The sequence below is a fragment of the Pelecanus crispus genome, chromosome 8 (assembly GCF_030463565.1).
Source record: "Pelecanus crispus isolate bPelCri1 chromosome 8, bPelCri1.pri, whole genome shotgun sequence".
NCBI classification, from domain to species: Eukaryota; Metazoa; Chordata; class Aves; order Pelecaniformes; family Pelecanidae; genus Pelecanus; species Pelecanus crispus.
Genome location: NC_134650.1, coordinates 41,482,143 through 41,508,900, shown reverse-complemented (window position 1 = coordinate 41,508,900; position 26,758 = coordinate 41,482,143). Strand labels below are relative to the sequence as shown.

The window sequence follows — 26,758 nt, the reverse complement described above, 5'->3', positions numbered from 1 at the left end:
GGTGCTTGCTGGTTTCCGCAGGGAGCTCAATCCTTCGATGCGAGCGCAGGGTGTGCTGTTAAGGCATCGCCAAGCTGGAGCTTCCCAGGACTGGCCTGGCTTGGGGGCCCTAACGAGGCTCAGGCATCGGCCCGTTAGCTCTGCGTTAACGAGGGTGGGTGCCTGCAGCTTCACCCCTGACAGCTGAACGCGGGTTTTGGGGGATCGCTAGTTGTGGCTCCATGGGTGTCTAAATTTTGACTGTTCGGTATTAGATGCCTGCATGTTTGTTGATGGCCCCTCGCTCCGAATAAATCCGCTTCTCGCATGCCTGAAATGATGCATGTATTCATGGAGTTTCAAAATTGATTGCAGCGTGCTGTGTGCATAGCGAGCGTTCCTGCAGACCTCTTTGTGGACACAGTTCGTCCATCAACCCCCCTGCAGCAACTGAGTTCTTTCGGAATCGTGGTAGGGATTATCACCACCACAGCTCTTGGGGCTGTGGATTTGTTGTGGTCTGAGTTCTTCAGTATTCCTTAATTTCACAACATGCATTTATTTCATCTTGGGTTTTGTAGTCAGTGTATTGTATTTAGAGGAAGCAAAAAAAAAACTTGGAAATGTCTTAGCTATAATGAGTAATGGGGTAAAACATTTTCATTCACATTAACAAACAAAGCGAGATAGTGGAGGAATGGAGAGAGTTTTTGTATTTCTTTGTACTTAGTATGTAACACTTTTGGCGGTTTTCTGTCTAGTCCGTAAGAAGTTTGCAGACAAAGTATTTTTTAAAGCCCGTTTCTGAGAGTTTGTCATCTGAGCCTGTCATAAATGAAGCAGTAAACAAATACATGTTAGGAGCAAGGGAGGAGTACTAGCCACAGGGAAGCTTCACTAGCTTCATTATCTCAAGAAGTTGAAACAGATTTTATCAAAAGTGAAGTCTGATACCTCAAACGCCTCTTACGTTGTCCTTACGATATGTTTTGGACAAAGATTCAAACCCGGCTCATTAGCACCATCGAGAATTTTCTATGTGATGTGTTAAAGCGATGCCATAACAGCCTGTGGAGGGATCTAGCCTTTTTAAAGGTCAGGAAGATTTTTTTTTTCCTCCCTTGCTCCTCTGGTACTACTGTGAATATTCCCTTCCCTGTCGCGTGTACTTGGCTAATTCAGTGCTGGAATAGGGAGTACAAAGTTCTGTCACTTCAGATCTGGCCATCTGAATGCACGACCAGGCGGGCAGCAGCTGAATAAAGAATAACATGCAGTTGACTCCAAATGATTCACTCAGCTGGCATCTTATTACAGTTCTAACTCAAATGAATGGTAACTCAGAATGCCTGGGGACAGCAAAGCAGATAGCATATGTCAACTAAGTGACATCCAGAATAATGAAAAGGCCGTGGGGCAGCTCACTCGCATCACTCCAGCGGTCTGAAACATCCAAAGAAGTGTATCTGGACCTTTAGACTGCATTTGTTGTGCATTGGTTTGGCTGCTACTGCAGTCCCCTTTTATGCTGATGACTTGGGAGTTTTCTGGTTGACCCTACACATAATGATTTAAAGCTGCTTAAAGCTATTCCTCCTTGATCCTGAACCAGAAGTGATTTATCCTAAGTGATTTAACCATGTACGGTTTGCAAGTCAAAATGATTGAAGGATGGCCCTTTTGTAGAAACATAGTGTCTTGCTTATGCTAGAACCAGGACTTGCACACATCAGTTGTGGCAACTGAGGTAACATATAGCAGATATTTTTGCATAATCCGGATTCCATTACTTTGATTTAATTCATAACCACTTCTTTAAGAATATTAGATGATGCAGTACAGAAGCTTACACTAAGATATAAAAGCAGGATTTATTCTGAGAGTTGACTGTAAATTTAACCACTCTAGAAATAGGCTGTGGGATGGCCATTTGTATCACTTAAGGCTTCAATAAAAACATTCTAATGGTGGCTTTCCTTTGACTTCAGTGGCTGGTAGATTAGAGCTGTAAAAGTGAAAACACAGGACTCGATTTGCTAGGTGTAGTCGAGTAGTGACAATATTAATGAGCATGCTGCGAGAACCTGAACAAAAGGGAATTAGGAGTTCTTTGATCACCATCTTTATCTGCTGGTCAAGTTGGTGTGATCTATTCTAATGATTTTTAAAAATGCTATCTAGAAAAGAAGGGAAATAGAACAGTGTAGTTGTGGATAAACACTGGCACTTACAGTCAACATCTCTTCCTGATTCAGATCCTTTCTTTTCAGAACATAATCATTTATTCAGCAAAAGAACCTATGTAAGGGACAAAACTGTCTTCTTCGCAGATATTTTTCTGAGGGTTTGTGCCTGAATTTCACGGAGGGGAGCCACCATTCAGGGTAAATCTAATTGTAGTATCTGGGAGTAAGATAGCTGAAGAAATAAAGGTTGTTACTGGAAACACAGACCACATGGAAGGTCAATCAAAAACTAAAGTAGGTGAGTTAAATGCAAGGTTTGATTCTGTGTGGAGATGAAAAAAAACAGGCCAAACCAACCAACCCTTGGACCTCTGTGGAATAGAACTATCCTGTTTAGATACCTATTATGGACTTTGTGTCAGTTTTTTTTGGAAGGACAACGAGGTTTGTGTTCAAGAAGGACTTGGTGTCATTGTACCAGTTTCCCTTCTCAGCAGGAACAACATTGAAGACCCTGAATAATGGCTAATCACTTTGCTCAAAGGAAGTAACACATAGATGGCAAAACCAAAATTCAGTTAGAATGGGTAGAAAAAGATAGAAAGAAAAGAAAAGATAGAAAAAGACTGCATTGTTTGTCTCAGTAGTTTTCTCTGGGGCATAAATCACCTTTTGTCTTAAAGAATAAAGTATTAAAAATATTTTAAGCTAAATGATGCATTTTTCTAATAGTTATAAATAACATTAGTAAAGTCATATTGATATATATGCTGGCTGCTTTAATGCATAAACAGGGCAGCTTTTAATGCGTTATGTTCCAAAACATTGTTTTCTTTACAGTCTACTGTTATAAAATTCTCTTTAGTGCAGGAACAGCAAACAAATCCTCAGGAATCTCTTACCTTTTCAATCTTATTCAACATCTTCTCCCTACAGCTTTGTGTGCTATAAAATATCCATATTGCTTGACAGAAGATGCATCTTATGTATTATGTTTTGAGAGCATGTTCAGAATACCTATTTCAGCTGTTGTTACAACCTATAGCTCACAATATCTCTTATCAATAAGAAAATGGTTTTAGTGACTTTCCCCCCCTCTATCCGTGCGTAGAATGTATTACCAAAGAAAGACATTTCCAAAGGAATCTCTAAGAGCATAGGATGCTAGATTTATTTGTCTGGGTTTTTTAAAAAACAAAGGAGACCTCTATTTCCGAAGGTTAATTCACATTAAGATAATTGTTTTATTTTATTTTAGCTTAGCCAAGGGCTTTCTCTTACTGGTGGAGCTACATATGAATCATAGAAGCAATGAAGCAATTCTCTGTTTATAGTCACTGAAAAGAACTGTACATTTCCCTATAGTAGAGAGAAGCAGTTTAAAGCTCCTCAGAATCCTCAGGAGTAATGAAAATGTGTTGCGTTTTAAATTAAAGAGGAAAAGAAATCAAAGCATTCACTCAGGATTTGGCAAGGCCAATATATGCCAATATGACTTATCCTGTTGACTGCTCAGTTATTGTATTCCTTCATTATTTTACCATTTGCCTTGTATGGAAATGATGCTCAGATAATTCAGTGATAGGTACAATAGAAATACAATAAAGGCAACACATTATTGTTGATCAAGAAATAATACAATTTAAGAAAATTGAAATAGATTGTGAAATCTTTATGTCTTGGTGATGATAGTCGTCAATAAACACAGACAGACCAAAATAACCCTTTTTAACAAAACTTTATTTATATATTTTTAGAGCCATACTATCCATTTGTTTGGCTAAATGAATACATAGTATAGTGAAAAAAATACTGCTCAGTGTCTTTGCCTGCTAACACTTCTGTTGTGTTTTCTGAAAGGTCAGAGTATTTTTTACTCTCAAAAAATACTATTGTATTTTTTTACTATTAAAATTCAAGCATATGTTTCCTTTTTGGACTCTGAGAAATGAAGAAAAAAAGGAGCAGGAAGCAATTACAGAGATGGATAGTAAATCACAGTGAGCAAAGTTACAAGAGAGGAGTACATTAGGGCATCATTGATTAAAAGCGTCACTCAGGATATAAGCAGACTGGCAATGCTGTCCCGACTCCATCATTTCAACTCTTTATGACTTGTTTCCCTCTTTGTAAAGCAGAGGTCAGTTGTGTTTACCCCGTATGAGTAATGACTAGTAATACACACTTACATTCACTTTTAGTACTGTGCAAGCACTAAGTACCCTTAGACTTTTTTAGGATATTACAATGCCATCCCTGAATTCCAGCAAGTTCAAGACCTTATTCATATCTTGTTCTTTAAGGTAATTCATAGCAAAAGTAAAAAATATTGCACGTTAAATCTCCTGTTGAAAGTACTGTGGTCAGTAACTGGACTGTTACCTATCTGGGGATGCACACGTTGCTTTATGAACTTATTCATTCTGTGTGACTCCAGGCATTGAGAAAGAGTAATCCCGCTTGGCATTTTGACTCAATTTGGTCTCAGTAATTATGGATCCAGAGCAACTTGCTAGAAGCTTGTGAAAAAATGTATGTGAACTTTACAACAGAGCTGAAGTGCAGAGAAGAATGAGAATTCAACGAATACTGCGAGTAAGTTTGAAAAGCATATCCAGTTGTTATACTGGATATGTCCAGTTATTATACTGGTTATATCCAGTTGTTATCCACTGTTACAGTACAGTGCACAATATCATCAGGAACATCTGTCTGTGAATGTTATCTTCCAGACTGATTACATCTAATTATGCATTGTATTTTTGATCAAAGCTACTTTCTACAAATTACCAAGATATTTTATCCTTTTGTGGCTCTTGTATTTTTTCTCATTTTTATATGTATAATTCAGGTAGCTCCTGAATCTGCTCAAGGAAATGGAAGTGAGCTTTTAGGCTTACTAAACGGAGCTCTGTTTTGCCTATTTCTGAAGTTGCAGGCCAAGAGCCTGCGACATAAAGGTTGCTGCTCTGGGAGCAATGACGCTTCTAGCTTGAATTTAAACTTGAAAGCATTATACTAATTCACAGCTCTTGTGAGAGCTCTGTCACAGCACAGAATTTCCATAGGGTTTCCAATACAAAGAACTCTCCTTTTCCCCCACAAACTCTTGATGCAGCTTTCGGTACCACTCTGGTTGTGCCCTCTGCAACAGGCCTTTTGAAGAAAGGAACAGGATGCTCTTTAGCATAATTCTGTTTTCTATGGAGTGTTTTATCATGGTCTATTAATGATCTCTTTTCCTCAGTTCTATAGCTACTTACTGCTTTCTAACTCATTGATTTTAATAAACCAACTGAGCGTGCGGCTGTATTCTCTTCTACTCTCCCTCCAGAGGAAAAAAAAACCCTGTAACAAAAACCATAAATGCCAGCTTATTAGGAGATTGTTTTACTCTGAGCACTCTTAAGATGCTGATGGAACTGTTCATTACAAAGCTGCTAGGTTAGACCTCACTTGGGCTGGCAGAAACAGGGATTTTCACTGAATAAAAGCATATGAGTTTGCAGGCGAGGTTTAGAACCTGTGTTCTTTTTTGCTGCGATGGAGTTAGCTTTCTTCACAGCAGCTCATATGATGCTGTGTTTTGGAATTGTGACCGCAGCAGTGCTGATAACACACCAATGTTTTACTGTCGCTGAGCGGTGCTTACGCAGCCTCAAGGCCTCCCGTTTCTCACGCTGGCCCACCAGCGAGCAGGCTGGGGGTGCACAAGAAGTTGGGGGGGACACAGCTGGGACAGCTGCCCCCCACTGATGGAAGGGGTATCCTACGCCATATGACCTTGTGCTGAGCAATAAAAGCTGGGGGGAAGAAGGAGGGAGGGGGGACATTCGGGGTTACGGCTGAGGCCCTGCTTTCCTGGAAATGGCTGAACATCTGCCTGCCTGGGAAGTAGTGAATAAATTCATTATTTTGCTTTGCGTGCATGTGAAGCTTTCCTTCACTTGATTAATCTGTCTTTATCTCAACCCACGAGTTTTCTCAGTTTTGCCCTTCTGATTCTGTCCCCCATCCCGCTGCAGGGGAGAGAGCGAGCAGCTGTGTGCGGCTTATCTGCCTGTTGGAGTTAACACACAACACAACCAAAAAGACAGCTGTCTTCTTTTTATACTAATTTTAACAGGTAAACTGATAAATTTGGAAACAGGCCTGAAAAATCTGAATGCCTTTTCCACCTAGAGAAGTAGCTCCTTAGACTACAGTTATGCATACTAGTGAAGTACTTTAGGTAAGCTTATACTATTGATGACGGTACTGCACCCACCATTTATAATAGCACTAGAATAAGTGTTCTAGTTTTATGACTTATTTATTGCATCTGTAGCTGTATTTCACAGTACCGGAAGATAACGGAAAAGCAAGTATTGCAGCCTGAAATGGGGCCCATTTGCTGACACCAGTGTTACTACAGAAGAGGACTGACTGTGCCATTCTGTTTCTTGGGGGCTTTGAAGAAGTATTGGCTTAATTTCCAATGTGCTTTTCAATGTTAGATAAAGGTGATTTCTGGGGACAAAATTAATGTAAACCTTGCATAGCAAACCTTCATAGTTGCAACTGAGACAAATGATTCTTCAGTGCTCCAGTCTTTTGAGAAATCAGATCTGGTCCAATAAACTCCATGGTTTATAAGTGCATTTGGAAGTTCTGGGTGAAAAAAGTCAGGAGTCGAGAGCCCATACAGCGTTCTCGCACTTCTTTCACCAATACTATGTCTGTGTGGCAGGAGGCATCTTAGTAGCAAGGCAGGATGTTGTTGTAGACTCAAGGTAGACGACACACCTTGTTGCAAAAGGGAAGCATTCATATTTGTCTCCCTTTAGAAACTGTGCAGATGGATTCTAATTTTGATAACTTGTGAACTATCAGGAATAAGTATTCAGAGAAAGTATGTAAACATGAATTGTAGAACTTGGCCACAGTGGACATTAGACCTTGAAGTCCCAACTAAGGGGTAAAAGTTGGGACTGTTTACTACCATGATGTAATTGCATTGCATGATTGTGATCACGGTGCATTTCAAAAATTTCTGTCTTTTTGAGACACTGTTAAAGGACTTTGAAGTCCTGATGAACTGATCTTTTATGTGGAAGGTTTAGATCATACCAGCTATCTCCCTGTATGACCTGACGCAATTACATATCCATGTAAACAATCACTTGCTTGATCTTTTGTCCAGTCTAAGAAAAACTGCAAGAAAATTTAGGCCTGTGGATAAATCTTTTTCTTTCAGGGTAAAATAGAAGGGCCACAACTACTTCCTGAGCATGCAGTTTGATTCCCCCTCAGTTTGAGATGATTTTATATCTAAAGTCTAGCTGGTCGATATATCAGATGAATTAAATTAAAATTGGAAACCATTTTAGGCAAGAGTTTGGAATGCAGCCAAGAGTCACTTTGTGAAAACACAGTACAAGGTGGACTAAACAAATGCTGGCATTTGCCTTACTCTTTAAAGAAAGAATTCAAAATGCAGTCTACATCTATAGTTAAAAATAAGAGTCGGGAAGGGCTAACATGGAGAGTAAAGTCAGGACAAAGGAAATTGAGATTTCTAGGGAAATGGGTATTTTGCACTACACAAATAGAAAAGCTTTTCCTTTTTTTTTTTTTTTGTTGTGTAAGAAAAATAAACAGAAACTTTTCTGCTTGATATTTTAACCATGAGCTAAGCAATGTCCTTTCATGGTAGGTGACCGGCCAGCATCTGTCTTTAAATGTGGAAATGCTGACTAGTATCTGGAATCTCGGGTAGAGGAGAAGGGGGATTGTGTTACGAAATCAGATCCAAATACCAATACTATCTTGGTTAAGCTGCAGCATCAGAATTATTTTTGCTGAATGTCACCCAAGTTTCCTCAGAGACCTTGAATTCAGGGGGATTATCAGCATGTGTAGTCCCAAAAGACTATGAAAAAAGGAATTTTTCCAGTAAGAGGCCAGACCTCTAGTCACCTTGAAGTCAACTCTAATAGGAAGATGGAAGAGGCCTAAATTACTTTCAAGTCTTTAACTGAAGGGTTTAATTTCTCCAGTTTAGAAAAGATAAAGCTACTGTTGGGTTAATCAAGTTAAAAGAGGAACAAGAACATACCCACAATTATTAGCTAGGTTCAGAAAAGATGAACAGTGCTCCAGAAAGTCAACATTGCAGGATTTTTCTCTTATTGCAATAAATTTTAACAAGGTGGTGGTGGTGGCGGTGGGGTGTTGAACTTGCTATATTTTGAGAGAAGTGTGGGTGGGAGCATGAAGGAATGAAGAGGGAAGGCAGTGCCCTACAGACACACCTAAGCAAAAGAATCTGGTATCATTTCATGGGAAGCAAGCACATCAAAAGAGAAATCCATGTGAAGCTGTTCAAAAAAGGTTCGTGACTGACTTCTGAAAATGCATGCCCTATCCAAATAAAACATTCCTTTAAGACAGGCAAGAAATCTTTTAAATAGCAGGATGAGCGTTCAGTGGTCTGAGGTACTGCGGGTGAGAACCATCGGGGACACGGAACAATACTTCCTTTAGCGATGCTCCAGCGTCACGCCTACCGAGACTGACCTCTGCAGGAGACTTCCAAAGTTATACAGAAACAGCTGAACAGAATGCCTATCAGCAAGCTTCCTGGATGACCAGGCAGCCGTGACTTTTGTGACCAAAGCCCTCCTCAAACAGAAATACAGAGCCAAGTCTTGTCAAATTTTGGAGGGAACTCCCAAGAATTTTAGCAAACATTCTGACAGACAGTTACAGTGATCACAGCCCGTGCTGCTGGTGAGCAACATCAGAAACTGAAGTTAAAAGGGAAGAGATCATTTTAAACATTAAAATAAGAGGAAATTAAGAGGCCTCTAATTGGAAAACTGTGACGTAGACATGTCAGCGTCAAAAACAGTGACAGTACGTTAGCCCCATCATACAGTATTGCTGTGCAAGAGACAGCATGACCCCAGAAGCAATAGGTTCCTGCCAGGCTCTGATTTTTTTCTGCTCCAGCACCTCAGCCAGGAGTTGGGTTTCTTTGCCAGAATGGAGAACAGGAGATTCCTTCATCAGGAAAAAGCCATTCTGAGAGGGTTAGTCCAGCCTAATAGCAGCATATCCTTATTCTGAACATACGTGCTCCTTGACAGAATTACAGGATACGCTTAATAATACATCCTGATAGTAACTCCCCTTTATCATTGCTCTCTCCTTTAAATGCTGCCATCTAAGAAGGAAGTGCTTGTGCAGTAGATCTTGTAATACACCGTCCAGTGTGTTCATGACGCCTGTATCACAACCTACAAAACATGCATATGCTGCTAATTGGTGACAGAGCTTAAAACAACCCCTAAGTCACAACTTCCAGTCCTCCTCTTATTGATTTACACCTGTGATTGATACCATGCCTTGCTGAGTTACTTCCTATCATCTGAGCTGCTGTAATGGATTTTGCACATCCTCTGATCACCCAGTCTGTGAGGTAAACCTCTTTTTCAACCAGCCCAACACATTGTACCTCGCAGCTGGGTAGGAAAAGAGCCCATTATTAGTCCACAAAGAGTTATGGAATATTAGCTGTCAGGAACTAACTAACTAACTAACTAACTACAAATCAAGGTGCAACTCGTGAAGACAGAATTTCCAGCAGTTCAGGGTATTCTCACTTGCCCCTTGTTGAGCTGCTCGCTGCTCGTTCTCACAACCTGCCACAAGGTTTTGCCTCCTCAGCCGGGCTGGCCCAGCTGCTTGTGTGGCCACCCTGCGAGGCACACCAGGGAATCGCTGGGGCTTAAAACGCCCCAGAGTGGCAACTATGGGAAAATAAATGTCCATGCAACAAGAACTTAGAACAGTTTCCATACTTTTTCACTCAATGATCTCTTTCTCAGACCTTTTCACTTCCGATGCGGTACCACAGACCCTCTTCCATAAAATACGTCATCTTATGTGCCAAGCTGAGGACAAGCAAAGGTATGGCATTCCTGCTGTTAAATATTTTCCTCCTCTCTGCAGTTACAAAGGTACCCTTCAGCCAGGACTGGGCCTGATGCTGCAGCTCTTCCTCTACCTTCCAGAACTTTCCCATCAATCAATACTGAGATTTCAAACTCAAGAGGAGAAACCTCAGTAAGGTGCACTCCCAAAGGCAAGGATACTCTAAAGTGAAAATCACTGCCATAACTTGTGCAGCTTTGCTTCTGAGCTTAACAAGAGAAATATCCCCACGAGCACCCATTTTTGCATGCTCTCTAGCTCCTGACTCTAACTGCAGACATGCCAGTTGTGCCAAGGAATGTGAATTTGTAGCTGTGAACACTTGCCAGATTGTGCTAGGGCAGGGATATTCCAGTTGCACTTTGTTCAGTGGTAAGCATTATTACGACGAGTCCTAGCTCCCTGTAAATGAAACAATATTCACTTCATGTGAAAAATGATAGCATTTTATTTCTTGACTCAAATTTAAACTGCTCTATCTTTTCTTCAGGTTACAGTGTATTTAACGTTGAGCAGTCAGTCATCTACGTTATATACTCAGAGGCTCTTCTGAGCATCATCATACGATTCTTTATTGGCTTATTTTGTAGGTTCTGAACAACTCTCCATTGTTCCTATTTTGTGGGTTACAAGATGAAATGCCAGCTCTTCTGGATGAGCCAGAAGAGTGCTTCCAGCCTGAAGCTGAACTCACTAATAGTGTCCTACTATTAACAAGTAAGTTGGGTTTTGGATTTTTTTTTCCGTTAAAACTACATTCTTTAACACTAGTTCTAAGTAGACCGAACAGAGTTTGCCAATTTTGTTGGAAAGTATAATGGTTTGCATAGAGTCATCAGGTGCCAATGACAACCTATACACTGTAGCAGTGTAGATGAAGTAGTTGTCATGACAACTCAATTAACTAAATAAACGTACCTGTATGCAGGAGCAGCTCATGTCCTTTGCCTCATCTTTACCTCAGCACAAAGCATTTTGAGTATACGTGCAAATGAATCTATCCCCCACCCCTTTGCCTCTCCTCCTCCCCTCCCACCCAGGCAACGATGAAAAGGAGGTACCGCGCAGTACTGCGCACTTCTCCCGGGCACCTCAGCTGGGATCGCTACAGGAGTTTAGTTCTGACAGTGCAGAAACCCAGGTCAAGCCATTGTCATCTTCCTCTTCCTCCCACTCCTCCCCATTCTCCCCTTGAGGCTGGCTGATTAGCTTACCTTTCCAGAATTGGCTTCTAGTTCTACTATAATTAAAGGAAAAAAGGACAGTTTGTGGATAAATGCACAGTAAACTACCTGCTTACCAATAAAATCTGTTCTTACGTAAAGAAGTAGCACAATCAAATTTGACTGCCAGCCTGAGGTTGTCTTTAAATCAGCAGGTTCTTGTAATGCATGCCCTTTTAGAAATATTTAGCATAGCAACTTAAATTACTCAGATAGCTCCACTCACCAAAGATCTATGGGCTCTGGAATAATTGACATATCTAAGTGAATGCTCAGGTCACAAGTAGGTTTTAATTGCCTTCACTACAAAAGGAATGTAATGTTGCTTCATAAAGGAATAACTGTTCCAGTATCTCCCTCAAAACACAAAGCACCAAGGAAATGAATAGATAAAAAAGAAAGGTTCCTTATTTGAAAGTTGTTGAGGTTACTGCAGGTTGAGGTCTTAAATGCAATATAGAGAACACATAACATCCACCTGCAATCATTAGCACCGATGCCTTTTTTTATGTTTGAGCGCATCTATTTTCCTGTTCCATCTTTTACCTACTGTATATTTATCTGTCAGAAAATATTATTGTGAGGGACTTAACAATAGCAATAAATGGAGCACAGTTAAGTAAGGCATAAACCAGAAGGAAGATGGATGAGAAATAACAAAGTACAAACGTACATGCCATAGTCTTATCAGAGCACCTGATGGACTTAACTGTTAGCACCATCATCATTATTTTCATCCCTGTCACATCCTGGTAGTGCCCACACTTTTGATCCTAAAAGAAGCATCCGATCTATGACAAAGTCCTGTTTAGCCCATGGAAGTGTTCAGTGAAACCACATTTGAATTTTAAGAAGAGATTTAAGTGGCCTTTGTCTGGTTCACATTATTCTGTGCAGAACAGTTTACACTGAGGTGAATTTTATCCAATATTGAGTCTGATAGGATAGTGGAAATTTTAAAGAATATAATATAGGATCTCATTCAGGAAAGCATTTAACTCACTTACTTTTGTCCTCCTTGTCTTTGGTGTTTTTCTAATGCTGTATAAGTTCATGCCTAAAATGAAACACTTATTTTTTTTAATAGAGATTTTTTTTCTGACTCAAGTCCCTAGTGACTCAACTAGTAAAGTTTTAAACTGGCTGGGTCTGTGAGCTTACCTGGCATCGCTTTAATTGTCATTTTTAAAAAATTAGAAAAAGGAAATAATTCTACTTTTAAATATTTTTTCTGCTTTAAACACACACAAATTAGAGAATAAGTACCAACTTCTTCCTCAAAACCCCAGCAACAATCATCTCCATAATGCCACATAAAGCTTAAGTAGTGTATTCTCAAAAGATAACATTTCAGTATCACATTTCTGGGCTGTCAGATTCAAGCAGAGAATGATGGATGAACTGAGTCAGCATTTACTTAAGATACAACCCTCACTTTAGGAGAACAGACATACGTTATGACTGGTTTTGAGGTGCATCATCCCACCGTACTACTGTGAAAGCTTGAAGCCTGAGGATTCAGAGTCTGTTGTTCTCAGGCACATAGACCTGAAAGTCAACAGAAAGCGCCAAACTGAAGGAATTCAGTCCGGAGAAGGTTTAATTATATGGAGTGGAAATAAAAGACCGATGATTATTCTGAAAAAATTCAGAAATGTTATGAGAACTTGTAAAAAGGATTAGTTTTGCTGCTCAGGCTGCTGTGAGGGAATTGGGCGTTGCTCTGCTTTGTCTGCCTTTGCAAGGTAGCCCAGGACTCCGAGTCCCTGATGGCTGGAAGGTGCTGACTTCTGTGCAAGAGTAAAAGGACCCATGCTGACAGGCACCTGGGAGAAAATTTGGACTACCAATTCAGTAAGAGCTCTGGTCGTATTTATCTGATCCGTCTCATTGAAAGCAAGGAAAACTTCTTCACGCTTTTGAACAAAGCACATTTTTTCTACTGAGTAAAGCTAGAATTTACCGTGCCTGCTTTTCTAATGGACAGCTCCACACAGTAGGCAAATCATCAGTATCTCTGGAACTGCACTAATTTCCACCAGCTGCAGATCTGACTCACAGTGCTTAAATGTGACTGAAATGTCTTTATATCCTGAGCTCTGCAATACATCTCCAGGAACCATATGACTGCCCACCACACAAAATTGTGAACCATCTGTCTGTCCTGCTTAATAAGCCTTAATGTTTAATAAGTAAATGAAATATTTAATATTTACAGAAATCAGGCTGCAGGCTGTGCAGTTGCCAAGTGCAAAATGGCCAACAGAACGTACACAGCTGCATTTCTGCCTCTGTGGATGTAGCTGAGGAACTCCTCTGATGCCAGACACTTTCTGAAATTAACGTTTCTTAATGAGCAAGCTTCAAGAGCGGAAAGTTTTCCTATGTTTTTGTAGAAGGATGCTTATACCTTAAGCAGGGCATCTGGACACAAATGCAGGTATTAATAAATAGGATCAATAATTCAAGCAACTAAGAAACTTCTTTTGCCTCTTTTTGTTCCCGTTCACCATCCCCCATCCTTCCCTGCTTCTCTCTTTGAATTCTAAATTCAATTCTTCATGTTACACTCACAACGTAAACTGGTAAAAATGCTCACCTAGAACTTTTCAGCTTGGACATCTGTGAATAACCAGTTCAGGTATAAAAGACACAACTTGGAGGATGTCAAAAGAGCTTCCTTACTGACAGTTAAGACCCAAGGATGTATCTGAATGTGGCATATTAGCAATATTAGATACCAGCCCCCATCTGGGCTGTCTGGGAAGAATCTAACAACACTATTCAATAAAGTTTTACTGGAGCATTTATTTTGACTGATGCTCTTAAATTCAGAGCAATGTTTTATCTAGTACATAAATTAGTGTGGCAATCAGTTATCTTTAGTCAAAGCTAGAGTAAATACCACAGCAAATTCTAATAATTAAAACCAGCGTTACGGTTTCAAATAACAGGAATATATTTGGAAGACTGTTCTCAGACCAAATAGATTTTTTCCTTCTACTCGAGGGAAATATTTTTCCTAGCAAAGCGCTCTTTCTTGTTCATTTCTAGAGCTTAAGAAAACCGATTATCAATTTGCATGGCTTCACTAAACAGCCATATAATGGACTAGTAAGACGGCATGAACAAGGCAGGCTAGGGATTTTGAGGTCTGCTACTCATTCAGTCGTGAAGAAAAGCACGAAGCCAGGGTTATAGCGTATCTTCATGTTGCTCAGCCACCGATGTACAGTCAGGCTGAATGAATCAGACTATCATGATTTCTAACATGTTAGAACAAATTCCAGGAGAACTGTTTAGTAAACCCACCACTCCAGATGTCATCACGTCAGCAAACCAGAAAGCTCTATGTGGTCAGTCGCGTGAGGCGGAGGAGCTAGAGCCCCGTGCTGACAGCTGTAGCTCATGTTGTGTGGATAAGCTGCCCAGCTGCGCCCAGAAGGCAGCTGCCAGCCTGAGGCAGCTCCACCCAGCTGCTGCCGGGGGGCTGCCCGTGCTGGCCGGGGGCTCCCCCAGGATGGCTGGGAAGCACCCGGGCGGTGGCACCCTCTCCCGGCGGCACGCTGAGCTGCTGGCTGCCCGTCCTTTTCTCCAGACACACACCGCTTCCTTGACACTAGGCATCTTCCTAATTCTTTGGTCTTGTCCCCTTTTTGGAGGCGAGATCTAACCATAGCCCCTGCTAGAGCAACCCCTTGCTATTTCCCCTCACCACACAGATTCTGTTTCTCAATCACAGAACTCTTGTGCTCTTTTATCCAAACCATCTCATTTTTTCTCAATCTTTTTTTTTTTTTTTGCAGCCTTCTTGAGCTCTGTCCAGATTAACAGGCTCTCCCAGATACAAAGCTCTCAATCAGATCAGCTGCCTTTTAGCCCTTTTCAGCCTGAGCATTGTAGAGAATGTGTTCCATCCACTGCACACACTTTTTTTCTTTTCCTTAATTAAGAAACAATTTGATGCCAGGTGTGTAACATCAACTTCTTTTCTCTTAACAGTATTTCCAGTTTTCCAAGCATTGGTGGATCTTCATTTACATCTGTTATTAATTCATCGGTTACTGCATTTCTAATTTAACAGTTAATAGCTGACACCCACAAATAATGTATTCTGTGTGACTTCCATTTTTAGCAATGAAACCTGGCAATGAACTATAGCACTCCCATTTTATTCAGTTTGTTTCCTATAAATATCTGCGAATCAGTACTGTAGATGATCTAAAAAGATGTTGCTCTTAGATTTAGAATTGCCCTAATATTTTAAAAACAACTAAAAATATATTCTAAATAAACTTAGGCTTCTTTAAAAGTACTGATTTATTAAGTAGAACCATTGATAGCACCGGTTCTGCAAATGTTAAGAAATCAAATAATGAATTGAAAGATACAAGATAAAATATAATTGAGATAATATGCACTATCAGTTAAAGTAGGCATGCAGTAAAGCCTCAGAGCATGTAGTTTGGCACAACTGTGCTAAGGTCAATGAAATTATTGTAATTTATGCCAACTACAGATCTGCAGCAATTGAACTATCAGAAAAATAAAATAGTTTCATTAATTTTCTCTAAAATGGAGAATAAAATAAACACTATTTAAGCATCCTGTTTGTCAGCCCCTTTTCTACAGGTATTTGTTTCTATATACAAATCCATGTGAATACGGATTTACATCACTATGTCCTCAATCCTGCAAACATATATAGAGCTCTTTGCCTGGAATTACTCGTACTCATTTCAACAGCTGGATATCTGACTCTTACCAGGGCTCTGAAAGAGCATTGTGATCTACCACAGGGCTCAAAGACAAATTTAGCTTTCCTCTGAAGAACAGTTCCTGTTTGTTGCCAGTACTTCTGGATTTTACTATAGGCATGAAAGGGGATGCCAACACTTCATTAAGAACAGCTATGCAAATATTTTAAAGCAGCTGTGCTAGCGGTCAAGCACTGCAGCAGCTGCAGGTTGAATTGTAGGGGTATATCTTTAACACAATATATATCCAAACGTAGTTTATAGTAGAGTGGAGATCAAGACAGACATAGGTCAATAAATGGCCATGACCGGACAGTCTAAAGGATTACAGAATTCAGGATGAGAAGAGGTAAATGTGCCCCAAATAAGGAGTCTGTTGCTAGCCCGTGAATAATCTTTCTCCTGCAGCACATTCTGACAAACAGGATGATTATTCTTCATTAATGTTTCATTATTACTTGGATGTTTTCCTTCCTAGCACACATACTTTTCATTTTGAAAAACAAACAAAACCTAACCTAAATTTGAAGTACTAACTAACAAACAACCATACAGTATAGTAAAATTAATTAACATCATAAAGCATAAAGAAGTTTATGTTAAAACTCTGAATCCCATACACTATGTGAGCACTCTGGCTACGGAATTACAGCTTCTGCAAGGAATCAGGAACAAGTGTGATTCCTTTTTCTGTCTTCCTTATTTCTTAGATCACATTTTGGGAAGAGATAAGGTTAGAGGGACAGAGGGATTACCTAATGACCCTTTTTACTATAACTCTGTTTTTTAACTGAAGATGGTTTAACACGTACTGTTGTGAAAACTGCATTGCTATGGCAACCTACTAAAAAAAATCACTGTAGGTATATCACATACATATTGACATGTAAGCACTCACATGAGGTTTTTCTTGAAAGACAAAAACACCTCCAGATTTTCTGTTCTATATATATGACTTAGGCATAGGCTGAATATAAATAATGTCCTTTCTTGAATATTTACATTCTCATCTAACTGTAACTGCCTTAACCCTGCATGAACTCTAGCTATGCAAGTGACAGCATACACTGAACTTCTTGAAATGAAATGAACATTTTTCCCCACACAGAAGTGCTGTAAACTAGTATATATATTGTATCCTTTTAAAAGTAATTTTCTTTTTTTTTTTTTGTATGGTTATAGTTGTTAAATACCAATTTACATATCAAATATATATAAATGTTAAATGTTCACCTAAATGTTAAATACCAAAAGCCTGATTATTCGAGCCCTCAAAAATATAGAAATGTTAAATGCTGAATCACTGCACATTAACTAAAAGAATGACTAACAACTTACATTAAACAATATGCCACTTATTTTTAGTTAATTTTATATCATATCAGTAATTTTCTTGTTCTGATACAAGTCTTTGCACTCATTTTACTGTCATGCTAGCATTACTTATCCCATAGCTAGAGAATGTAAACAGGAATATATTTTTAATACCTTTTTTCAACTGAGCAATGGCCTTTGTGATTTGTTTGTAAGAAAAAGTGCAGAGAGTAAATATATATGTATAAAACACCTTTTCAGACTGGAAGCTATATTAACATATCATACTTAAAACAAACAAGGCATAAATGCTTTTGCAATCAGTAATTCAAAGTAAAGAAGTCCTTTAAAATCACCACATTCAAAATAAAAGTAGATACAAATCTATTTTAATAATATTCAGGTATAACACAGGACCAATAAGAGAGAGCACTGGGACAGCCAGGTCTTGAGAAGTGCTTTGTTACATGATTTTCAAGACAGATGTGAAAAGGAACTGAGGCACTGTAACACTGCAGTGTCACACTGCAAAGCACCTGGCCCATTGAACAAAATTGGGGCCTTTTTTAGATGCTTAAACTTTTGTATACAATACAAGGGAGAGCTAATTGTCCTAGGGCATGAACCAGTTTAAGTGCAGAATATAGCATTTTCCAATAGGAAATTCTCAGAACAGCACATTTGCTAGATCTTTTCCGTTTCAAGTTTACACAGCTTCCCTGCAGCCCAGGGACAGATTCACCTCCCCAGAGGATCCACCTTTTCATGAGTTTGTTCTCACACAAACAAGGCACAGTCACACTCTCCTTTAAAAACCTGAGGCACAGAGCAGCTGCAACTTCCCTTTAATAAACTATTTAACCACACAGGGCACTTAGCCAGGACAAGTGAGGGTTACACACTTTCAGTTCTCATACTTCAGAGGTAGCATGCTGAAAAATGCCTGTATCACCAGACTTCATAGAATCATAGAATCACAGAATCGTTTAGTTTGGAAAAGACCTTTAAGATCATCCAGTCCAACCATTAACCTAACACTACCAAGTCCACCACTAAACTAATTAAGGGTAGAGTAATAATTTCATGTTTCCTGGCTTGGTGGCTGGATTATTTTTTAATGAAAGTAAAAACTAGGAATCATTAAGGTTGGAAAGGACCTCTAAGACCATCAGTCCAACCATCAGCCCAACACCACCATGCCTACTGAACCATGTCCCAAAGTGCCACATCTACCTGGTTTTTGAACACGTCCAGGGCTGGTGACTCCACCACCTCTCGGGGCAGCCTGTTCCAAGGCTTGACCACTCTTTCCGTGAAGAAATTTTTCCTAATATCCAATCTAAACCTCCCCTGGCACAGCTTGAGCCCATTTCCTCTCGTCCTATCGCTAACCACTTGGGAGAAGAGACCAACACCCACCTCACTACACCCTCCTGTCAGGTAGTTGTAGAGAGCGATAAGGTCTCCCCTCAGCCTCCTCTTCTCCAGGCTAAACAACCCCAGTTCCCTCAGCCGCTCCTCATAAGGCCTGTGCTCCAGACCCTTCACCAGCTTCGTTGCCTTTCTCTGGACACGCTCCAGCACCAAAATGTCATTTTTGTATTGAGGGGCCCAAAACTGGACACAGTATTCCAGGTGCGGCCTCACCAATGCCAAGTACAAGGGGACAATCACTTCCCTGCTCCTGCTGGCCACACTATTCCTGATACAAGCCAGGATGCTGTTGGCCTTCCTGGCCACCTGGGCACACTGCTGGCTCATGTTCAGCCGGCTGTCGACCAGCGCCCCCAGGTCCTTTTCGGCCAGGCAGCTTTCCAGCCACTCTTCCCCAAGCCTGTAGTGTTGCATGGGGTTGTTGTGACCCAAGTGCAGGACCTGGCACTTGGCCTTGTTGAACCTCATACAGTTAGCCTCAGCCCATCGATCCAGCCTGTCCAGGCCCCTCTGCAGGGCCATCCTACCCTTGAGCAGATTGACATCCCCACCCAGTTTGGTGTCATCTGCAAACTTACTGAGGGCACACTCAATCCCCTCATCCAGATCGTTGGTAAAGATATTAAACAAGACTGGCCCCAAAACTGAGTCCTGGGGAACACGGCTTGTGACCGGCTGCCAACTGGATTTAACTCCATTCACCACAACTCTCTGGGCTCGGCTACCCAACCAGTTTTTTACCCAGCGAAGAGTGCACCCATCCAAGACATGAGCTGGCAGCTTCCCAAGGAGAATGCTGTGGGAGACTGTGTCAAAGGCTTTGCCAAATTCCAGGTAGATGACGTCCACAGCCTTTCCTTCATCCACCAGGCGGGTCACCAGGTCATAGAAGGAGATCAGGCTGGTCAAGCAGGACCTGCCTTTCATGAACCCTTTCATGATACTCTCCTTGGGGCACTCTCCACTCCTTACCTCTTGAAGGTAGGAAAGAGACTATGAAGATGACAAGGATTGGTTAGGAGGGCTGCCTGGGCTGGAGGGAGTCACATTCTAGTTGCTGCCTCAAGAACTGTGGAAGAATTTTATCTGACAATTACCCAAGGAAACAATTTCCCATTAGTAAATGTGGGACTTGCAGAATTGCAGTTTTCGTAACAAGCACTTAAATTTCCTCCTATTCTTTTTGTGCTCAAAGGAGTTTTTTGGGCACTCAGATCCCAGATGGATATCTAAATAAAGAATGAGTCTTTTGAGTTAAGAAAGTACTTCCCAAATTTCAAAACTAGTGTCAGTAAAATTATGTAGGATGCATAATGTGAAACATGAAGCCCCAGTGGTTTTACTGCAAATCACTCAAGGATTTTTGGTTGGACCTCTGTGTCTTGTTTTTCAAGTAGTTCAAATGGTTGATTTGATTAAAAAATCAACAAGATTTGCATTTGCTGAAAGGAGCAACAGCTGTTAATTGTTGTGGCTGTCCTTACAGTTCCACACAATAATGTTTAAAAAAAGAGAAATAAAAACAAACTAAGGTTTGAATTTGTACAATTTGTACAATTTCTGTGCCAGGTCTCGTTGAGAGATGAAGAAGAAAAAAGTCTGCTGGGAACAGAGGAGGATGGTAAGTTATTATGTCTCTTGGTACCTGTTTTGTTTAGTAATCAAAGGTCTAATTGCTTTGCTCTATTTTAATTAACAATGTTCTTATTTTAATTAGTTACTTTTCCTGCATACATTAGCACTGAGAGAAACCACTGAGGATATGAATAATATGATGAAGCGTTTCAAGTTAAGCTTTTAAAAATGTTTTAGCAATTTCACTAGTGTTTAATAATGAAAAATAAAGCTGTTCTTCATAAATGTGGCTACTACTTCTCCAAGGATTTCACCCTGGCCAAAAAAAAAAGTCTTTTTTTCTTTTAACTTAAAAAGTCAACTGATACCAAATTTAATTAACACAGACGCCAAAAGAGCTAATGTAGGAATATGAACAGTTTGAGAGTATTTATATAATGCTAAAATGTTCAAGCTGGCTGAATTGTTTGAAACGTCCCAATGCAACAGCCATTCCCTTAAGAAGCAGTCTCAACATTATCCGCAATGATCTTTGAAACTTAGGGAACTTTACCTTCTTCCCTAATAGAGGCTGGGAAAAGGCAAATGGTGCCCTATGAAAGAACTGGACAACTCATACAAATTGTTCCAATTCCTGGGAAGATATCAGAACAAATAACCTTTATGTAAGTACTTTAATTAACAAGGACATATGTAGCAACCATTGTCTTTTTCCTGTGAAGCATTTTTGACAAATGTGATTACTTCCTCTGCAGCGCAGGTGTATAGGGAGAACTATAAATCCTCAAGTTTTGGATATAGACCTACCTAATGTTCCTGTGTGCAACATAAGAAGGGTTGGTCTATACAAAATTGATAGTAGTATGTTACACAGCTAGTTAGAAAACCACACACAGTAGTTAGTAGTTCATTGTCAAAGTGGCAATTACCAACTGGGATTCTGCAGAGGCCTGTTCTGAGTGTGCTTACTCTAAGTTGTAAATGAAACAGAAAATATATTCATTAAACTTGAGGATAACAGCAAAATGGAAATATCTGAAAAACACACTAGTAGATCGTTATAGTTTGTTTTGAAAAAATGAGGATGTAATTCAATAAGGACAAATGCAAAGTGCTACATTTGCTAGGAATAATCAACTGTTAAAATACAGAATGCAATAAATACAAATATAGGAACAATTGGCAGCTTGTTCAGAAAACGATGTGGCAACTTCAATGGAAGAAGTGGAATATGAGTCAATATTACCATGCTGCTTCACAAACAGCAATCACAATGGGATATATAAAAAGGAGCTGTGAAGTAATCCTGTCCTATCCAACCCAAAAAAATGGTTAACTAGAATACTGTGACCAGGTTTGATTATCACGTATTTGATAGCGGGGGGAAATGGGAGAGGAAGGTACACTGAAGATTCTGGAAAGCAATAAAATTACAAGAGATGTACAAAATGTGATGAAAATGTGACTGATGAAAAAACCTGAAGGAAGCTGATCATTAAGTCTAAAGATGCCTTAGGAAGACACAGCAATGTAGTTTTCAGGATTGCAGAAAGTAACTAAGGAAATGAGCTATTCATTCTGCTATGTACAGGACAAGAAGTAAGTGTTCCTTGCTACAACTAATACCTGTTAAGTTAGACAAACTTTGTAAAGGATGGCTAAAGGACTACAATGGATTTTCCAGGGAAGCTTAAGAAAAAACTAGACATTTATCAGAATATCATGTACTGCACTACACTTGATCTTAGCCAAAAGGCCGAGAAGCAATTCTTGAAGAATGGGTCTTCTTCAAGAAGGAAGTCTTAAAGGCGCAGGAGCAGGCTGTCCCCATGTGCCGTAAGATGAACCAGCAAGGAAGACAACTGGCCTGGCTGAAGAGGCAGCTTTTGCTGGGACTCAGGGAAAAAAGCAGAGTCTACCACCTTTGGAAGGTGGGGCAGGCAACTCAAGAAGAGTACGGGGATCTCATTAGGTCATACAGAGAGGAAATAGAAAGGCAAAAGCCCAGCTAGAACTCAGTCTGGACACTGTTGTAGAGATAATAAAAAATGTTTCTACAAATACATTAATAACAAAAAGAGAGCCAAGGAGAATCTCCATCCTTTGCTGGATGCAGGGGGGAACATTGCCATTGAGGATGAGGAAAAGGCTGAGGTACTTAATGCCTTCTTTGCCTCTGTCTTTAATAGCCAGACCAGCTATCCCCAGGGCATTCAGACCCCTGAGCTGGAAGAAAGGGACAGGGAGCAGAATGAAGCCCTCATAATCCAGGAGGAAGCAGTTAATGACCTGCTACACCACCTGGACACTCACAAGTCTATGGGGCCAGATGGGATCCACCTGTACTGAGGAGCTGGCAGAGGAGCTTGCCAAGCCACTCTCCATCACCTATCAGCAGTCCTGGTTAACAGGGGAGGTCCCTGATGACTGGAGGCTTGCCAATGTGACGCCCATCTACAAGAAGGGCCGGAAAGAGGATCTGGGGAACTACAGGGCTGTCAGCCTGACCTCGGTGCCAGGGAAGATTATGGAGCTGTTCATCTTGAGTATGCTCAACAGGCATTTTGCAGGTCAACCAGGGGATTGGGCCCAGCCAGCATGGCTTCATGAAAGGCAGGTCCTGCTTGACCAACCTGATCTCCTTCTATGAGCTGGTGACCCGCCTAGTGGATGAGGGAAAGGCTGTGGACATCATCTACCTGGACTTCAGTAAAGCGTTTGGCACCGTCTCCCACAGGATTCTCCTAAGGAAGCTGGCGGCTCATGGCTTGGACGGGCGTACTCTTCACTGGATAAAAAACTGGTTGGGTAGCCGAGCCCAGAGAGTTGTGGTGAATGGAGTTAAATCCAGTTGGCAGCCGGTCACAAGCCGTGTTCCCCAGGACTCAGTTTTGGGGCCAGTTTTGTTTAGTGTCTTTACCAATGATCTGGATGAGGGGATTGAGTGTGCCCTCAGTAAGTTTGCAGATGACACCAAACTGGGTGGGAGTGTCGATCTGCTGGAGGGTAGGAAGGCCCTGCAGAGGGGCCTGGACAGGCTGGATCGATGGGCTGAAGCCAACTGTATGAGGTTCAACAAGGCCAAGTGCTGGGTCCTGTACTTGGGTCACAACAACCCCATGCAACGCTACAGGCTTGGGGAAGAGTGGCTGGAAAGCTGCCTGGCCGAAAAGGACCTGGGGGCGCTGGTCGACAGCTGGCTGCCCATGAGCCAGCAGTGTGCCCAGGTGGCCAGGAAGGCCAACAGCATCCTGGCCTGTATCAGGAATAGTGTGGCCAGCAGGAGCCGGGAAGTGATTGTCCCCTTGTACTCGGCACTGGTGAGGCTGCACCTGGAATACTGTGTCCAGTTTTGGGCCCCTCACTACAAGACAGACATTGAGGTGCTGGAGCGTGTCCAGAGAAGGGCAACAAAGCTGGTGAAGGGTCTGGAGCACAGGTCTTATGAGGAGCGGCTGAGGGAACTGGGGTTGTTTAGCCTGGAGAAGAGGAGGCTGAGGGGAGACCTTATCGCTCTCTACAGCTACCTGACAGGAGGTTGTAGTGAGGTGGGTGTTGGTCTCTTCTCCCAAGTGGTTAGCGATAGGACGAGAGGAAATGGGCTCAAGCTGCGCCAGGGGAGGTTTAGATTGGATATTAGGAAAAATTTCTTCACGGAAAGAGTGGTCAAGCCTTGGAACAGGCTGCCCCGAGAGGTGGTGGAGTCACCAGCCCTGGACGTGTTCAAAAACCAGGTAGATGTGGCACTTTGGGACATGGTTTAGTGGGCATGGTGGTGTTGGGTTGATGGTTGGACTTGATGATCTTAGAGGTCCTTTCCAATCTTAGTGATTCCTAGTTTTTAGTTTCATCAAAAATAATCCAGCCACCAAGCCAGGAAACATGAAATTATTACTCTGCCCTTAATTGGTTTAGCGGTGGACTTGTTAGTGTTAGGTTAATGGTTGGATTTGATGATCTTAAAGGTCTTTTCCAACCTAAATGATTCTGTGATTCTATGTATCTGACTCCATTTTTAGCTAGCAAGAAATCAGTCTAATTCTTGAGACCTTTTCCAACCCAGCATTCTGATTGCCAGTCTTGTACTTCTGTAATGCCACAGCATAAAGTATATTTCCGGCAGATGTGGTGGGTTGACCCTGGCTGGATGCCAAGTGCCCACCAAAGCCTCTCTATCACTCCCCTTCTCAGATGGACAGGGAAGAGAAAATATAACAAAAAGCTCGTGGGTTGAGATAAGGACAGGGAGATCACTCAGCAATTACTGTCACGGGCAAAACAGACTCCACTTGGGGAAAATTACTTTATTACCAGCCAAATCAGAGTAGGAAAATGAGAAATAAAAACTAAATCTTAAAACACCTTCCCCCCACCGCTCCCTTCTTCCCGGGCTCAACTTCACTCCCGATTTTCTCTACCTCCTCCCCAAGCAGCACAGGGGGACGGGAATGGGGGTTGCGGTCAGTTCATCACACGTTGTCTCTGCCGCTCCTTCCTCCTCAGGGGAGGACTCCTCACACTCCTCCCCTGCTCCAGCGTGGGGTCCCTCCCACGGCAGACAGTCCTCCATGAACTTCTCCAGCGTGGGTCCTTCCCACGGGCTGCAGTTCTTCACGAACTGCTCCAGCGTGGGTCCCTTCCCCGGGGTGCAGCCCTTCAGGAGCAGCCTGCTCCAGCGTGGGTCCCTTCCCCGGGGTGCAGCCCTTCAGGAGCAGCCTGCTCCAGCGTGGGTCCCTTCCCCGGGGTGCAGCCCTTCAGGAGCAGCCTGCTCCAGCGTGAGTCCCCCACGGGGTCACAAGTCCTGCCAGCAAACCTGCTCCAGCCTGGGCTCCTCTCTCCATGGCCCCACAGCTCCTGCCAGGAGCCTGCTCCAGCGTGGGCTTCCCAGGGGGTCACAGCCTCCTTGGGGCACATCCCCCTGCTCCGGCGTGGGCTCCTCCCCGGGTGCAGGGGGATCTCTGCTCCCCCGTGGGCCTCCATGGGTGCAGGGGCACAGCTGCCTCCCCAGGGGCTGCACCAGGGGTGCAGGGGAATCTCTGCTCCGGTGCCTGGAGCCCCTCCTGCCCTCCTCCTGCACTGACCTGCGTGTCTGCACAGTCCTTCCTCTCACATATTCTCACTCCTCTCTTCAGCAGCCATTGGTGTCCCGTTGGTTTTTTTCCCCTTTTTAAATGTTACCTCAGAGGCGCTACCACTGTCGCTGAGGGGCTTGGCCTTGGCCAGTGGCGGGTCCATCTTGGAGCTGGCTGGCATTGGCTCTGTGGGACACAGGGGAAGCTTCTAGCAGCTTCTCACAGAAGCCACCCCGTAGCCCCCCCGCTACCAAAACCTTGCCACACAAACCCAATACAGCAGAATACTGTAATACAATACACTGAATTACCTCCAGGAAGAGACAAATAGTAAGCATTGCACAGTTGTAGCGAGGAGAAGAGGCAAAGAGAAACTCAGTCCTTGCAAGAAGAATTGTATTGATTTTAGCCTTCATTTGTTTTGGTACACTTCTGTCAGCTGAGTGCAACTCCAGCATCCTTCTCTTCTTCAGTAAAAGGTCATGCTGCAGTTACCAACCAAACAGAAGCTGTTATTTCAGTGCCTAAATGCTACTGTCCTAGCACAGCAGCCGAAGAACATTACGAATGCAATTATCAAAAGCTAAAAAAATAGCTTAGAATTGGGTTTCCTAGAAAATCAGGAGCTATTCAAGCCATACTTGGGAAACATTTATTTGTAAAAAGGATGCATTTTGCTAAAGTCGCAGCCAACTTCAAGTATACTACAAAAGCTGTTTAATGTAAAAATTCTGGCTTCTGCTCAATTACAGCACAGTTCATAGGAATTGCCAGCAACTTTTTCATCACACTTGCATCCATTAGTGAATGGGGGGAAGCACAAAGGGCAAACACCCAGAAGAACAACTGAGTGGTTTTCTTCATCCTGTGCAAGACTAGCGCTAGGGCACATGATTCTGAGACACTGCAGGCTTTCAACTCACACCTGTTAACTCAGAGAAGATCAGCTGTTTTAAGGACTGGTAACCTGTTTACTTGCAAAGTACACCTGAAATCCAGCCTATGTCGACTCTGCTTTTAAAATCTTAACCTTTGGCACTAAGATCACGACCACTAGGAATAAGCTTCTAGTTCACCAGCAGTGAGGAAACAAGGATTCACAGCACAAAGAACACCATGTGTCTGACATTGCCAGGGTGACTGGTAAAGGTTCAGCTACAGAGAATCATTTCAGTCCTCATGAATACTCACCTCCAATTTTCTTTCCTTAAGATTACTCCCTCTAGGAGCTGAGTGAGTGA

General features: G+C 41.9%; 1 non-coding gene across 1 annotated transcript; it reads right to left on the bottom strand.

Moving 5' to 3' along the window:
- Positions 1–22,030: 22,030 nt before the first annotated feature.
- LOC142594234 (U2 spliceosomal RNA) lies at positions 22,031–22,213 on the bottom strand. Its single transcript, XR_012831273.1, has one exon. It is a non-coding gene; the product is annotated as a U2 spliceosomal RNA (small nuclear RNA).
- Positions 22,214–26,758: the final 4,545 nt, after the last annotated feature.